General features: G+C 44.8%; 1 protein-coding gene across 2 annotated transcripts in view; it reads left to right on the top strand.

Moving 5' to 3' along the window:
* Positions 1 to 17,916, top strand: part of KCND3 (potassium voltage-gated channel subfamily D member 3) — a 392,265-nt gene that overhangs the window by 64,112 nt on the left and 310,237 nt on the right. The window lies entirely within an intron of this gene.

Here is a 17,916-nt window from a genome sequence, read left to right as displayed (position 1 = left end):
TCAGATGATTCCATAGTTCAGTATTAGCCAACAGTACATACATCAGGAAATGATGTGGGCAAATTAGAATTCAATCTTGCTAACCACTGCGACATCTGACAAAGAGATGGAAACTTTACTACCAACCTCTCTTCCTGCTTCCCTTTCATATCACATAATACATATGGACATAAAAGTGTATATTGGAGCAAAACCCCTTAACACCTGTGTTTGTTCGATGTACATCCTGAGAGGAAATGGCTGTATAGATCATTCAGATCCAAGTCCAAACGTTTGACCTCCAGTTCATCACACTAGTTGAATTCAAATCCAACTTCCAGTAGGATCACACATCAAAACCAGATTCATCTATGTAAGAAAAGTCCGAATAAAGACAAGAAAACAAGACAAGAAATCAGTCTGGTATAAGGGAGACAAAAGTTTACAGTTGTCCAAAAAGAAAACCACCCCCAAAACACCCAAATTTAATTACCTAAACTCTGCATTAGAGCCCTATAGTGCAGAGTGGTAAGCTGCAGTACTGCAGTCAAAAGCTCTGCTCACAACCTGAGTTTGATCTCGACAGAAGTCGGTTTCAGGTAGCCGGCTCAAGGTTGACTCAGCCTTTCGTCCTTCCGAGGTAAGTAAAATGAGTACCCAGTTTGCTGGAGGTAAAGTGTAGATGACTGGGGAAGGCAATGGCAAACCACCCTGTAAACATAGTCTGCCTAGTAAACATTGGAATGTGACGTCACCCCATGGGTCAGGAATGACCTGGTGCTTGTACAGGGGACTACCTTTACCTTTTTAAACTCTGCATGTCATGTTTTTATGACATTTCAGAAGTCAGATGATAAACAGGATGGACTTGGGGGGCGGATAAGTGTCTTCAAAAGGATTTTTCCCTTCTTAACCAGACTACTTCCTGGGGGGGTGGGGGCTTCATGAAATATTAGAATTAGAAACATGGAGAAATTTTCCTTTTGATCTTGTAACACTGAAAAGCAAATAAGCTTGCGGCTCTGCTGATGGAAACAATGCATCTTTCTCCTCCTTTACAGGCATACTTGGTACGAGAACCTTCCCCTCTGATGCTTTTGCCATCTGCAGTGCTTTCTCTACATCTCTGTAGGAGGAAGAACTACAGTAAACACAAGGCTGCAGATAAAAATGGCACTGTTGTGTCATCAGTTTCTCCTTCCTTCTGTAAGATGAAGCCAAATGTATCCATGGCTTGATGTCATCATACTGTACATTCCTCAGCCCCCACATGGAACAGCCTATAATATAGAGACGGGGTGAGGGAAAATATCCTGTGGAGACATAGGAGATGGGTACATTTACTGCACAGTAAAGAAGGGAACTCTACACCAGCCTGCCAATTTGGGGGTGGCAGCCCCATGTTTCTCATAGCATGTTCTTCCATCACCACAGTACAGTCTAGTGAGCCTTCTCAGCCAGAAACCTGCATCGTATTTTCTACCTTGTTTATGCCTGCTTTAATTTTTGACTCCTGTTATGATAGCTGCATTATATAAACTAGCTTAAGGCCATATTTGAACGTATGCTGTGTAGGTACAAAAGCATGTCATTTTGATATGGCAGTGAGGGTGACAAATGACACCTGCTGAAGAGCTAATCCAAGGTACTCCTTGAATTTAAGATTTTTTTCTTGAAAACTCAATGAGAAAAAAGATCCTGTCTTTCATCAAACACATTGCAAGTTCAAGGATGCAGCAAAAGGAAAGATGCAAATGTGATTGTCATCATTCTGGGAAATAAGCCATTTAGAGAAAAGCCTAATAATAACAGCTTGAGCTAAGAAGCCAACACTCTGTGTTGGAGAAGCTGTTGAGTTTTGACCTAGTTGGTTTCTTTTATTTTGTTTGATTGTAACAAATTATTCCTATAGCAATTCTGGGGAGCTAAGGTAGTGTCATGGCTAACAGCCACCATGTGGAAAGTCCCTGGTTCATGTGTTGTCTTTGCCACACACTTACTAATAAGCCATATGCAAGCCACTCAGTTATCAGCCTAGCCTTGCTTTTTAAATATTGGGATAATAAGACTATATTTTCAGTGTGCAAAGTATGTTGCAACTTTATCGAAAGGAAGTATTTTTTCACACAATGCATAGTTAAATTGTGGGACTCCCTGCCCCAGGATGTGGTGATGGCTGCCAGCTTGGAAGGCTTTAAGAGGGGAGTGGACATATTCATGGAGGAAAGGGGTATTCATGGCTATTAGTTAGACTAGGTATGCAGCATGACTAGTATCCAGTCTCTCTAGTATCAGAGGAGCATACCTATTATATTGGGTGCAGTGGAACACAGGCAGGATGGTGCTGCTGCAGTCATTTTGTTTGTGGCTTCCTAGAGGCACCTGTTTGGCCGCTGTGTGAACAGACTGCTGGACTTGATGGGCCTTGGTCTGATCCAGCAGGGCCTTTCTTATGTTCTTATGAATTTGCTTCCATAATCTTTCTCCTCCAACTTAGTCTACCCCTGATTCAAAGGGTAAAGATCTGGACAGTCAGTTTTGCTACTAGCCAGGTAAACAATAAGATAACTATGCCCAACTCCCCAAATAGTATATTTTGAGGACAAATCTAGAAGGGAAGTCCAGTTTCACCCTCATAATGGGAGCAATTTCAGCCAGAGAATAGGCTAAACATATCCTTCCTCTCACTGATTCCTCCTGCAGATGACCTCCTGCAGAAATTTCTCTCAGCCAGGCTCCAAAGTAGAGAAGGAGCTCGGCTGGAAAAAAAAAAGCATTAGAAAAGAACATTACAAGGAAGAATCGAGAGACACAGGAGGGTCAGCTGTCCCTCCTGCTAACCATTCCTCCCCTGAAAGAGATCCCCTGCAATCATATTTCCCATTACCTCAGCAAAGAAGTGACTGGGACTACCTGTTTGCCAAGATAAGTTCAAGCTTGACCTTAATGTCTGCCTAAAGGACATCAGACTCAGCATGTTTACTGGAACTCCCCAACACTCCCACCCCCATACTTAAGGAATGATTCTAACAGTGTAATTCTAAGCATAATTACGCCCTCTGAGCCTGATGACTTCAATGGATTTAGAAGGGTGTACAATCCTATGCAGAGTTACTCCAGGCCCCATTAGGGCCACCACCAGCCTTATGTTGCCCCATTGGGGAGTGTCACTGGCAGTGGGCAGGAAGAAGAAGAAGAAGTTAGTTTTTATATGCTGACTTTCTCTGCCACTTAAGGGAGAATCAAACCAGCTTACAATCACCTTCCCTTCCCCTCCCCACAACAGAGGTAGGTGAGGCTGAGGTAGGTGAGGCTGAGAGAGAGTGACTAGCCCAAGGTCACCCAGCTGGCTTCATGTGGAGGAGTAGGGAAACAAATCCAGTTCACCAGATTAGCCTCCACCTCTCATGTGGAGGAGTGGGGAATCAAACCCAGTTCTCCAGATCAGACTCTACCACTCCAAACCACCGCTCCTAACCACTACACCACCCTGGCTCTCAAGGACCAGTGTACCCCAACAGGAAAAAGGGCTTTTTTCAAGAATGGTTAGTTCCAGCCTTTATTGTTTTTAACTAGTTTTCTAGTTTTATGGTTGAAAATTTAAGGGCAAAATACATCCAGGAATGTATAACAAACAAGAGAACAGGTAAAATGAAGATACATTCACTATTTCTCATCTCCTGTGGTTTCTATTTCCTCTTTTCATAATATTTGATTGTTGTGCTTGGAAGGACAGTGTTACAGCTACTTTTCTGAAGCTACACGTGTCTGAGTTAGGTCAGTGCCTAGATAGAAACTGTCTTGGGAGCCCAAAGCTCGCCACATGAAGTTCTATTATAGAAGAAAGGTGGGGCATAATTGTAATAACTGCAGCTATTTATTATTTTATGGTGGCCATATGTATTTATCTAATTTTAGAATAAGATCACAATAGTGCCATCAGCTCTACTGTAGCAAAAGCCAGAATAGTAAAAAAAATTGCAACTTTCATTGTTTATAAAATGTTGCACTGCCTTTATGGTGTGAGTTTTCCTTGAAAAGAACAAAATCTCTTATGGAACCATCATACCAAACTGTTTATCAAATGCCCAAAGGCTCAAACCGGGTTCCATGGGAGCCAATCACAAGCTTCCTTCTCACTTAAACAGCAATGAATTTGATCAGAGGAGGGACTGCAGGCTAGTCAAGACAGGAAACAGAAGCCTTTCAGCAGACACCTTTTTAGCCCTATTAGAAGTAGCCAGTCTCCCATATAAATACTAACAGCCCATTCCTGAGTGGGAGCATGGTTTGGTGGCAGCCTCCAGAACCTCCAGAGAGGCTTGCTGCCAACACAGCAAGCCAGAAAAAAATGCATTTTCTGGGGGAAACTGTGGAACTCCCCATAGAGTTCCATGGGGCTGCACCACAATTTTGCAGGTGTATCTTGATGCCTGCAAAATGGCACTTTTCCAGCCCAAAAGGCGTTAGGAAGCTGTCTAAAGGCAGCTCCACCCCCGAGAACATCCCCCTGGATACTGGTGCAGGGAGATACCCTGGGTAAATGCCAGTGGAAGGTAGCGCCGTTGCCTGAGCAGCATAAGTCACCCTACACCAACATCCATGCCAGTTTGCATGGCACAAGTGACACGGGCGCCGGCATAGGGGTCACGCCAGCTCCAGTGCAGTTTCGCCCCCCCTTCAGGAATGAACTCACTAGATTCCTCACAGTTACTCGTTACTGGACATCAGGTGTTGATTCTTTTTAAACATAGACGGTGATTGGGTGACCATATCATAAGGACAGGAAAACTAACACACGGGCTGACACTTCCACCCCATGTAATATCAGTCTTAAACACCTAAATACTAAAAAAAAAAAAAAACCAACAAGCTCCACAACCAATTTTAGAAAACCCTGTATGCTTGCAATGTAATACCCTTGGAATCTGTTGCTCCTGCCCACCTTTTGACCAACATAGTGGCCATGAAGTTTGAAACTATGAAAGATTAATTTAATATATAGGTCACCTGTGCCTGTCAAAATATTCTCTCTGAATTTCTTAACATGCCAAACTTTTGGTCATGGATAACTTAAGTATCACATGACTCCGATAATACTCTCTATAGACTCTCAGGAATATTGGCTTTGTGCTTACTGTGAATAATAGGCTTTGTCATAAATGATCTATTTAAAAATAAGCATAGCTCACAGTTGTCTTTCAGATGTATATAAGTGGCTACAAACAGCTGTGTTGGATGTCATTTGGCAAGAGGTTGCAGTTAAGTGAGAGTTTGGCATGTCTTGTGCACATGATGCCAATGCTCAAGGAGTGACCAGCTTGGCTGTTTTCTGTTATAGAACTCATGATGAAAGCCGGCAGGAATAGATAGGTATGATGTATGAGTGAAACATTACAATGTTCTGGCAAAACATTTCATCCACATATATCATCAAATTTGGAGAACCAACAATAAGTCATTTTCGGACTGGGATCGCCAGCTGAGTCTTTGATGTATTGATCAGGTTGGTCTGGCAGCTTCATTCTAGACACCTGACCCGCTCCACCAGGTTTAGCACAGTGCTTTCAAGGCCCGTCTGCCTACATATAATGCCACTGATGTTGGTTGGAAGTGCATTGCAGGAAGATCTTGCAGGAAGTGCATTGCATATTTGCTGTGGTTTAGTCACTGACATATGAGGCAAACACTTGAGAATACGAATTTTGGCAGCCCATTAACCATCCCAGGTTGGGATAAACTCTCAACTCTCTCTCTACAGAGTAGGCGATACTTTGAATAAGGGCAACACAAGGGAGCACTATAATCCCCCTCTTCCTCTGTGCAGTGCTATGGGGAGGGAGTGACTTAAATTCACTGGATTTAGTAAATTACTCCCAAGACTTAAATTATGCCCCTCTGATCTGACTAATTATCCTTTTGTTTCAATAGGGAATAAAGCTCTTGTAAAAGATTTCAGCAGGGAGAAGTTTTAGTATCTGTGAGCCTGCAAATCCATGAATGCTGCACAGAGACACTAACTGAGAGCAAGCATGGTGTAGTGGTTAAGAGCGGTGGGCTCTAACCTGGAGAACTGGGTTTGATTTCCCACTCCTCCACATGAGCAGTGGACGCTAATCTGGTGAACGGGGTTGGTTTCCCCACTCCTACACATGAAGCCTGCTGGGTGACCTTGGGCTAGTCACAGCTCTCTTAGAGCTCTCTCAGCCTCACCTACCTCACAAGGTGTCTGTTGTGGGGGGGGGGAAGGTGATTGTAAGTCGGTTTGATTCTTCCTTAAGTGGTAGAGAAAGTCGGCATATAAAAACCAACTCCTTCTTCTTCTGGTACCCAAGAGAAAAACATGGTTTCTGAGAATTATGGAGTTGGCAGTGGCACCCCTAGAAGATTTCCACATGTCCTAGGGTCCTTTTACAAGCAGAATGGTGTATGTGTTGGGGGGGACCTCACACTAGCCTCTTGCACTAATTTAAACATAGCACATCCCAAACTGTTTTTCTACTTGTGCAAGACATTGTGCAAACAATTTCTGGGCACTATTGCTGTATGTTACACAAGACTTTGCACCAGCATACTGTATATACTCGGGTATAAGCCAACCCGAGTATAAGCCGAGGTGCCTAATTTCACCCCCAAAATGGGGAAAAATTAGGCACCCGCGTATAAGCTGAGGGGGAAATGCACCCCCTCCCCCCCGCAGGCTTACCTGACCGGGCGCCAGGCGCACAGGCAGGCGGCGGCCCCCTCCCTGCGCGCAGGAGGCCCCGCAGGGTCAGCTGGCAAGCGGGAGGATCGGCCCGGGTGAGGTGGGGGGGGGAAGAAACCGCCGCTGCCCAGCAGAAGGCAGGGTGGGGTGGGGGGTGAAGAAACCGCCACCCTCGCGCAGAAGGCACGATCGCACAAAAGGCGCAGCGATCGCGCAAAAGGCGAGATCACGATTGTGTGGGGTGGGGGGGGGAAGAAGCCACTACCGCCACCATGCAGAAGGCGTGATCGGGTGGGGTGGGGGGGAGAAGGCGGGACAGCCCGCCCATCAGCTGGCCGGCGGGAGCGCGCTGGGAGAGGGCCCGGCAGGCGAATTACCATATTGACCTGAGTATAAACCGAGGTGAGTTTTTTAAGCCAAAAATCATGGCTAAAAAACTCGGATTATACTCGAGTATATACGGTAATTGGGCTAAGTGTATATTTCCACTTGTGCATGGTTGGTTCTAAGCTATTGTCTCCCAGCTTGCCATTGCAAATTTAATGAGTAGTCCCTCCACTCCTTAATCCAGATCATTTCTAAAAATATTGAAAATTATCAGGCCCAGAACTGAGCCCTGTGGCGCCCCACTGGACACCTCTCTCCAATCAGATGAAATGCTATTGACAACTACTCTTTGGGTGTGGTTCTCCAACCAGTTCCCTATCCACCTAACTATCCTAGAATCTAGTCTGCAGTGCTCCAGCTTACCTATCAGAACATGTGGGACCCTGTCAAAAGCTTTACTGAAATCAAGGTAAACAACATCAACAGCATTCCCACAATCCAGTAAGCCCATCACTCGATCAAAGAAGGAAACAAGGTTGGTCTGGCAGGACCTGTTAGGAATAAATCCACACAGGCTTGCTCAGATCATCAAATTGTCATTCAAATGCTCCTAGGACTAAGTGGTTCAGACACAAAACTTCTAGGAATGTTGTCCCTGTTTAGAGGGTGTGTGTGTTTTTTTTAAGTTACTGCCAGAAATAAAATGTTGGGGCATACCCAGGGGCCACCTAGAGAGTTGCCAAGATGTCAAGTGCATATAACTTTATGGGAAGAAATCAATGTCCTGAAAACAGAATCTGTAATAGGGTAATTAATGTCCAGGCATGTAAACAATCTCTGGCTGTAAAATGCTAAAGCACCTCTTGCTAGGGTTGCCAAATCTGGATTGGGAAATACCTGGAGATTTAGGAGGTAAATCCAGAGAGGGCAGGGTTTGGGAAGGAGAGGGACCTCTTTGGTATATAATACCATAGAATCAACCCTCCAGAGCAGTCATTTTCTCCAAGGGAACTGATCTCTGACATCTGGAGATCAGCGGTAATTCCAGGATCTCTCCAGGCCCCACCTGAAGGCTGGCAACCCTAGCCTCTTCATACATTATGGGAGTCATGACCTAAGGCAGCACTGATACTCTTATTGATATTCAAAGGTATTTCACAGGTTCACTCCTAAATGGGCAAAATGGGCATTTCAAAGAGGCCTTTCAAAGAAGAATCCACACCTCAATTTCCCAGGCTCATTACAGACAACAGAAATGGAGATGAAGTGATTTAAGATTTTTACCATGTTGATTTAAAGATAACACCAGGAGGCTTACAGAGATGTCATGTTAATGAATGACAAACTAGCAGCAAAAAAGGCTGCAGCATTTTGGACGTGTCATTTATTTCTTTGTGGCTGTTCTGATATATAACTGGTTTCCTCCAAGAGAGAATGATCTCTCTACAATCTGAGAAAACAGATTGGAAATGTTTATCTATCTGGTCTAAGGTTGCCATCATTTTTCCTGACATAAACTTTATACCTGCAACAGCTGCACAGTTGGGATATATTCCAAAATTGTGTTTCCCATTCACACCAAGAAAAGCACTGAATTCCTGCCCATTCAGGAATTTGGAAACACCACAGAAATAGGGAAAGAATATAAATGTTGGGCTAGGAATGGAGCTTCATGGCAAAAGCCAGAGTGGTGTAGTGGTTAAAAGCGGTGGTTTGGAGTGGTGGACTCTAATCTGGACAACATCTGGTTTGATTCCCCACTCCTCCACACAAGCGGCAGAAGCTCATCTGATGAACCAGATAGGTTTTTTCACTCCTACACATGAAGCCAGCTGGGTGACCTTGGGCTAGCCACAGCTCTTAGAGCTCTCTCAGCTGCACCTACCTCACAGGGTGGGGCTGTATGTTGCTGGGAGGGCAAGGGAAGATGATTGTAAGCCACTTTTATTCTTCCTTAAGTGTTAGAACAAGTCAGCATATAAAAACCAACTCTGCTTCTTCTTCCTCTTCTTCTTCATGGGAATTTGAAACCAGTTCTACACCAGCCGCTCTCAGCTCAATCTGTTTCACATTCACATTGAAGAAAAAATGGAGGAAGGGAGCGCTATGTATGACACCCCAAGCTCCTTGGAGGAAGGGCAGCACAAAAATGCGAAAGATATCCTGGATTTAATTTCATTGCTAACCGAACAGGTTGTAAGGATAAAATGGAAGAGGGAAGAAAAATGGTAGCCACTTTGGGTCCCCATTAGAGCCAATGTGCTGTAGTTGTTAAGAGCGGTGGACTATAATTTATTCCCCACTCCTACACATGGGTGGTGGACGCTAATCTGGTGAACTGGGTTGGTTTCCCCACTCCTACACATGAAGCTTGCTGGGTGACCCTGGGCTATGCACAGTTCACTTTGAACTCTCTTAGCCCCACCTACATCACAAGGTGTCTGTTGTGTGGAGAGGAAGGGAAGGTGATGGTAAGCCGGTTTGAGACTCCTTAAAGATAGAGAAAATCGGGGAATAAAAACCAACTCTTCTTCTTCATTAGGGAGAAAGGAGGGATATAAACAAAATATGCAATGGAAAAGGCAGGGATTTTTCTTTTTAACTGATGAATAGTCAAAAATATATCTTAAATTGAAATATGGGAAGTATGGGAAGTATCACACATTTTTCTGGCCATCTCTTGAAAAACTGGACATATATGTTGAGATTTTACTATATTCTTAAATTTTAACAGATGCGTACCTCCCTGCCCTTTTTTTTTTTTTTTACATATTTCTGTTTTAGACAATATTTGTAGTCATTTAGTAATATAGATATATATTTTAATATATTAGGGATCAACAAATGGATCAACAATACTGCAGCAGGTGGAAGAAGAAAAGAGACTCTTCAGAAATTAGAGAAAATGTGATGGATAAAGTATATAAGGAATAACTGCTGTCTTTGATGGTATTTTGCATCTTTTGTAAGCCACCTTGGCTCCTCTGGGGGAAAGGTAGGATATAAATATGTGCATACATAAAGGAGCAGGTAATTCTTCGGCCTTTAAAGTCAGGTGAGTTTACTGTCCAGGAGGTCAAATTTTTGCTGGGGGTAGACGACTAGGGAAGACAATGGCAAACCACCCCGTAAACATAGGTCGTTAACACATGGCCAATTTGTCTTGCGATTCCCCCCCAATGTAGTGATTTTCCTGGGTCCACATGCACGCCATCTCCAGTCTGCGCATCTGATTCACTTCCAGCGTGATTTACCCATGTGTTTTCCAAACCCCATCTTATTGCCAAAGTGAATTCACATTCACAATAATTCCGGCTGTTTGGTCATGGGTGAGCTTCCAGGTCAATATCCCATGAGGCCGGCACGCCCATCCCATCATATTTTTTTGGCCCTTCCCTCTGCCCCTCCCAACTTTTGTTGCCGGAGATGAGTGGCCGCCATTGTCACCTACCATTCACCATAATGCAGCCCTTTTCTCAGTACTCTCGTCATGTGTTTTTTGTTGTGATGCCGGTTGCGATGCCGTTATACTAGTTGATCAGTTCCATGACTAGCCGGCCGACTGTCGGGTCTATCCCTTCCCATTTCTGTGATGCCCTCTTCTCCCCCCGTTATCATTCAATTTAAGTGTCTTTTGTTTACACCAAGCATTTGAGGTAGGACGGGCGGGGGGGTGAGCGTCATTCCTGTACGGTGTGGTAAAGTGGGGACAAGGGCAATGAAGGGCAATGATTTTGGAGGGGCTGGATCTGCACATTTATCGGTCACCACTTTGCTCGTTCTCCAGGAAGTTGCCTGCCCAAAGGTAAAATGGGGACAAGGGCAATGAAGGGCAATGATTGGGGGGGGCGGAATTACGGATCCTGTCGATTGGTTTGTTGGTATACCGGCATACCAGGCTGCCCCCTCAAAAAAATAGGAAGATACCAACCACATGCAGCCACATGGGGGTGATGTAAATTACAGTGCAACCCACGACCACTCCCTCCATATTTCACGTTATCCTCATGTACCAAACGCATGGGAGCCTCAGGTGGCGCACATATTGTGGGATGGGAAACGCCATGCATTTATTGGTTCTTGTAGGTTATCCGGGCTGTGTGATCGTGGTCTTGGTATTTTCTTTCCTGACGTTTCGCCAGCAGCTGTGGCAGGCATCTTCAGAGGAGTAACACCAAGACCACGGTCACACAGCCCGGATAACCTACAAGAACCAATGAATTCTGACCGTGAAAGCCTTCGACAATATTTTGCCATGCATTAAATTTCATGATCACAGAATAAAATGGTGTGAGATGGGAGAGAGATAAACTAGTGACATCATGCCCATGCATTAATGGCCATAGTCTGCCTAGTAAACCTCATGATGTGACGTCACCCCATGTGTCAGTAATGACCCAGTGCTTGCACAGGAGACTACCTTTACCTTTAGGGAGAATGACTGAGAAATGGCTTAGAAGGTTTGAGATGTTCTTAGTTTGATTTCTTTTTTTTTCTTTTTTAAAATGTAATTTGATGGTAATGAAGCCTGGACAGAGGGCCCTTTTCCCTCCCTCCCTCCCTCCCTTTGAAAATCTCGGAATCTGCAAATGAAAGTTGATCAAGAATCAGTCTTCTCTATGTCTCACTACCATCAGTCCAAGCAATATGCTCTGTTTGTATACCATTGTGCCATCTTTTCACCAAAGGCAAACAGGTTAATTTCCATGGAATTATATCTATGCTTGAGATTAACTGTATATGATCCTTGAATAACAGTTGTTGTACCAAGTCCTCTGGGCCTGGGATAACTGGTGGTCCAGACACATGAGTGTCAATAACTAGCCAATGGAGGCTAACTCACTGTTTTATCTCTTCCCAGAAGTCAAGCATTGTACACAAAGCAGGAATAAAACAGATTTGGTCATTTAAACGATCTTCACAGTGAATGTTCAGGGACTTCACAAAGCCATATAAGCCTCATCCTGAGATAAAGAGCACTTTATGGTTTTTAATTGCATCCCAACCTTTGGTTAATTGGGCTCTCTGGAACAAACAACATCGTAATAATAGGTCTGTATCCTCTGTACAGCATGCAAATGGGCAGAAATCAGGGGAAAGCAACCTCAGAATGGTGGTCTAGCATTCTCAACAGGAGCTAATGGGATTGTCAAGGACAATGGATGGTCTCTAATTATCCAAAGGCCTTTTTTGTTGTTGTTTCATTGGAATTACTTCAGAAACAAGTGACCCATGAAAATCACACAACTCTCCCCAAACCACTGCAACTTTGGGCATCTATATTAAGAACTGGCCAGAAAAAAAGAAAAAAGAAAAAACACCACCAAGACATGTTCATAGGAGACAGTAAGCCAGGAAGGAAGGTACAGATTTACACAGTAAATAGGGTTGCCAGGTCCCTCTTTGCCACCAGTGGGAGGTTTTTAGGGTGCAGCCTGAGGAGGGCAGGGTTTGGGGAGGGGAGGGACTTCAGTGCCATAGAGTCCAATGGCCAAAGCGGGCATTTTCTCCAGGTGAACTGTCGGCTGGAGATCAGTTGTAATAGCAAGAGATCTCCAGCTAGTACCTGGAGGTTGGCAACCCTAACAGTAAATATCATGAAAACATGAAATTAATCCTAGATCAATCCCATCATTGGCTAAGATCTAAAGATTAGTTTCGTAAACTCAATGTGGCTTTAGATTTACATCTCCTGAATAGCAGTAGGGTTGCCAGTAGGGCTGTCGATTCGGTTCGTCCCGAACTGAAAAACAGCCAAATTTCCCCCGGTTCGGCAGTTTTTAGTTCGGATGGAACCGAACTCAAAAAAGGCGGGAAAACGGGAAGCCAAATTCAGCGAGTTCAGGGTGTTCAGTGAATAAATTCGGCAAATTCGGGGTTCGGTGCAGCAGCATAACCGTCAGTTAGTAAGCAGCATTCTCCCCCGGCCAATCGGTGGCCAAGCTGGTTCTTCTTCTGGCCAATCAGTCACGATTGAGTGCATGAGCCCAGCTGCTGCGCGGCCCGGCCGGGGAGAGAAAGAGAGAGTATCTGTTTGTGTGAGAGAGAAATCCCCGTGGGGGGATGCTTGTGCACTTTCGCTCCTTTCCGTGTTTGCAGGGGGCACATTTTTTGGGGTACAGCCCCCAAACTTTCAGCGTAGCTTTAGAGGAGCCTTCTTGCAAGAATCCCCAAGTTTTGTAAAGATTGGATTGGGGGGCTGAGATATGGGCCCCGAAAGGGGTCCTCCCTTAATGTGCATTTTTATTCTATTTACTGCACACATTCGCTCCTTTCCGTGGCTGCAGGGGGTGCATTTTGGGGGGTACAGCCCCCAAACTTTCAGCGTAGCTTCAGAGGAGCCTTCTCGAAAGAATCCCCAAGTTTTGTAAAAATTGGATCAGCGGGGGCTGAGATATGGGCCCCCCCTTGTCCCTATTGGGATGAATGGGATCAGCCGATCCTATGTGCATCTCGACAGTGGCAAATCCAAGGCAAAACCTCCCGTGCTTAAATGGAATTGTATTGGATTACCCAGTCCTCCAAGTCGCTCCTGATGGAACAGAAGACATCCACAGTAAGACACCTTTTGGGACTTTAATCTATAATTTTTCTCCTGTGTGTGTGTGGGGGGAAGCAGAGTCTGTGTGTGTGTGGGGAGGGAGCAGTTTCTGTGGGTGGGGGGAAGCCAAAGGGGGCTTTCACCCATTCTGTCTGGGGGGATGCCCCCTCGAGTCTCTCTCTCCCTGATTTGAGGGGGGGCTTCAGTTGTGTGTCCTCAGGTTTTCCCTCATTCATTAGATTGGTTAGGTCTATTTTGATGCTTGCTCAAAAATTGTTTTCAAATTGTGACTTAAAGAAGGTATTTGCCTGGTCCCGAGTCCGTTGCAAAAGGGGAAATTCCACCCCCTCCTGCTCCTGATGCTTAGCTAGCATGCCTCTGTCCCTTTCCATGGTTTGCAAACTCCCACGCATCAGGTGTTGCTTTGCATGGTTGCAAACTTGTTGCTTTGTATGGTTGTGTTGCTTTGCATGGTTTGCAAACTTCTTCGCACCTGCCCCGCCCTTGCTCCCCGCAGCTCAGCTGTTTGTCGGGGCTGGGAGCTTTGAGTGGGCGGCAAGCTCTGCTAATTGCAAATGCACATTAAAGAGGGGGGACCCCTTTCGGGGCCCATATCTCAGCCCCCGCTGATCCAATCTTTACAAAACTTGGGGGTTATTGCAAGAAGGGTCCTTTGAAGCTACGCTGAAAGTTTGGGACCTCTACCCCAAAAAATGCCCCCCCCGGAGCCATGGAAAAGTGCGGTTGTGATTTTAATGGCTTTATTCGGCCGAATTTTCCCCCGAACTCTGGACCTCACGCCGAATTGCACGGACCCGAAGCGGGGGAGTTTGGACTTCGGCATTTCCCGAATAAAAATGGGCCAAATTTTGCCGAATCCGAATTTTACTGAATTTTTTTTTCAACAACCCTAGTTGTCAGCCTCCTAGTGGTGGCTGAACATCTCCAGTTCACCTGGAAAAAATGGCCACTTTGGAAGGTGGATTCTATAGTATTGTACCCCACTGAAGTCCCTCCTCTCCCCAAACTCCACCCACCTTGGGCTTCACCCCTGATATCTCCAGATATTTCCCAACCCAGAGCAGGCAACCCTAAATAGCAACCTCACTATGGCAAACTAAACTGAACCTAAAAAACAGTCTGTGAGCTAACATGGAGATCTGCTGTTCAAAGAGGAGAAAAAGGTCCAACACTCCACAGAGCTAAGGTAAGCCCTTGTACCCCAACTGTAGGCTCTAAGTGTGTAAATAAGTTATTATATTAATAACCATTTTCAGTGTAAAAAAAAGAAAAGAAAAGTTGTCATCTCTCTCGGGTTTATTTTGTATCTACCACCTTCTTGATGCTCTTGAAGCATCTGAAAAACAGATGTAGTTTTTTAGACAAACTTTTATAGGCAGCTGTCTATTTGAAATCTTCATGACTGTTACCCCATTGAGGGAGAAGTCCTGAGCAGAGTGAAACTTTTCTAATAGTTATGGTAGCCAACTCCAGGTAGTTGCTGGAGATCTCCTGCTATTACAACTGATCTCCAGCCGACAGAGATCAATTCACCTGGAGAAAATGGCCGCTTTGGCAATTACACTCTATGACATTGAAGTCCCTCCCCTCCCAAACCCCGCCTTTTTCAGGCTCCACCCCAAAAATCTCCAGGTATTTCCCAACCCGGAGCTGGCGACCTTATTACAGTATTTTTCGCTCCATAAGACACACTTTTTTCCTCCTCAAAAGTGAGGGGAAATGTCTGTGTGTCTTATGGAGTGAATGTGCGCACAGTGCCGGCTGGGTGCGCTGGAATGATGCGAGCCGGCTCTGTGCGCCCCGTTCCAGTGTGCCCAGCCGGCTTTGTGCGCCCCGCCCGCCTCCCAGCTGGCTGTCGGGGCGGGGAAAGCCGGCTCGCGTAGTTCCAGCGTGAGCTGGCTTTCCCCGCCCCGATGACCAGCTGGGAGGCGGGCGGTGCGCACAGAGCCGGCTCGCGTCTTTCCAGTGTGAGCCAGCTTTTTCCGCCCCGACGGCCAGCTGGGAGGTGGGTGGGGCGCACAGTGCCGGCTGGGCGTGCTGGAACAACGCGAGCCGGCTCTGTGCACTCTGCCCGCCTTCCAGGTTAAGACCATAAGAACATAAGAAAGCCATGCTGGATCAGACCAAGGCCCATCAAGCCCAGCAGTCAGTTCACACAGTGGCCAACCAGGTGCTTATTTGATGGGCTTTGCTTTATACTATTACACAGAGTTTGGCTTTGTTTTGATTTTCTTAATGGGATGTTTTGCTGCTGACACTTTTTTGTTATTTATTTTTGCTGGTCATGGGTTGTTTTACGATTAACTGATATTATGTTGTTGTTAATTGTCAATTAATTATTTGATTATTTTATCTTGCTTTGGAATTGACGAGGAGAGTCTCAGGTAGTCTATTTCAGAGTGGTGGCAAAGAAATTAGCTAACTAAATACATGGGGCTGTGAAAATAAGTATTAAATTGCCACTGTAACATTGGGCTGAACAGAGCAAATGGACTCTGTAGGCCTCACTAAGAAAATTCTGAGCTAAATCGCTATAGAGAGCAGGCATATTGCTGGTCATTTGTGATCCAACAAAAGGAAGTTTCTATTTATTCCAAATATATATAAAGGAGTAACATTTTAAACCTGCTAGTAAATTTTGGGTCTATTTTGTTATTACAGTTTGTAGGGGTGCCAACCTTCAGATGGGGCCTGGAGATAGGGTTCCCAGCTCTGGGTTGGGAAATACCTGGAGATTTTAGGGGCAGAGCCTGAGGAAGATGGGGTTTGGGGAGGGGAGGGACTTCATTGGGGTATAATGCCATAATCCACCTTCCAAAGTGACCATTTTCTCCAGGGGAACTGATCTCTGTCACCTGGAAGTCTGTTGGAATAGTAGGAAATCTCCAGCTACCACCTACCTGGCAACCCTACCTGGAGATCTCCTGGTATTATGATTGATCTCCAGATGATAGAGATCGGTTTCCCTAGAGAAAATGGCTGCTTTGGAGGGTGGAGTCTATGGCATTGTACCTTGTTGGGGTCTCTTCCCTCCCCAAACCCCGCTCTGCCCAGGCTCCACCCCCCAAAGAAATCTTCAGGTATTTCCCAACCCAAATCTGGCAACTCTAGTGGTATACTCAGCAGATATAATGGTTCCATTAAAGCACCAGATGTTTCCCCTACACAGTGACTGGTCCATGTGTAACCAAGCTTGACCCACTCTTGCCTATCAAAATGAATGTTTGTCATTAGCTTTCACCATCCCCCCACACACATACACTTCATAGCTAACAATACAAACTCTAACAATACAGTCCTACATAGCATCACACCCTTCTAAGTCTATTTAAGTCAATGGGTTTAGAAGAGCAAAACTTGGGTTATGATTGAGCTGTAACTCTCTCATAGCTAACACAGGATACTGGATTATGGTTAATAGCTTCAATATAGGCCATGGTGATGGTCTCCTGAGAGATGTCAGCATCCCCTCCAAACTCAGTGGAACTTAAGTACAGATAACCGGCCTATCTAGGAACCCAGTGAAGCAATGTGGCCTGAAAAACAAACATTGTCTAGTATGGCTCTTTTTTTCTCTTGTCCAGATAACTTGCAGAGTATTTTTTTCCCAAGCAGACGCCTGTTGTCATTGGTGAATACAATGCCATTTCTTCTAATTCTTGTTGACATTTCATTTCACACACTATTAAATGAACCCCTTCAGAAGGATAAAACAGGAATTTGCTTCTAAGGAGAGAAAAGTAATGTGTGCTTCGGTGTAAAACAAGTTCTTGATTTATTCTTCTGATAATCGTGAATATATATGGGGCAAAGCTCCCAGCCTGCATAGCTGTGCTTGATGTAATATTGGACTAGGTAACTATGACAGTGAAGTCACTTACATAATTTGATGCTTGCAGTTTCTTCTCTTATTATTATTGGTTTCTTGACTTAGCACGCCGTGGTATTTCTAACCTGCTCTTACTAACCTTTCCACTTTATTGGATAACTGGAGATGTAGCATACCTTCTGTAAATATCCAATTGTGTTGGCCTTTGTAATCTGAAAGAACAAATACAAAAAGAGCTAAAATGAATCAGTTTTGTTTACCCGTTGCATATTAGGTCAGTGGGTGCCCTTAGGAAAGGGGGGTAAAAGTACAAATATCCTAGCAGTTCTAAAAAAAAAAAAATTGAAATTCAGCAGTTTAAAGAAATGGAATATAAGAAACTTACAGAATCCCCTACAGAGGTAACATCAATAATTAAGACTTAAGAACCATGAAAACTACCTCCACAATATATTGGGGGGTATAGAAGATGGGTGGGAAAGGATGTGCCCCTTCAGAATTAGGGCAATGTTG

Source organism: Euleptes europaea, chromosome 2 (assembly GCF_029931775.1).
Source record: "Euleptes europaea isolate rEulEur1 chromosome 2, rEulEur1.hap1, whole genome shotgun sequence".
NCBI classification, from domain to species: domain Eukaryota; kingdom Metazoa; phylum Chordata; class Lepidosauria; order Squamata; family Sphaerodactylidae; genus Euleptes; species Euleptes europaea.
Note: the sequence above shows the minus strand (reverse complement) of the source record. Positions and strands in the feature narration are given on the sequence as shown.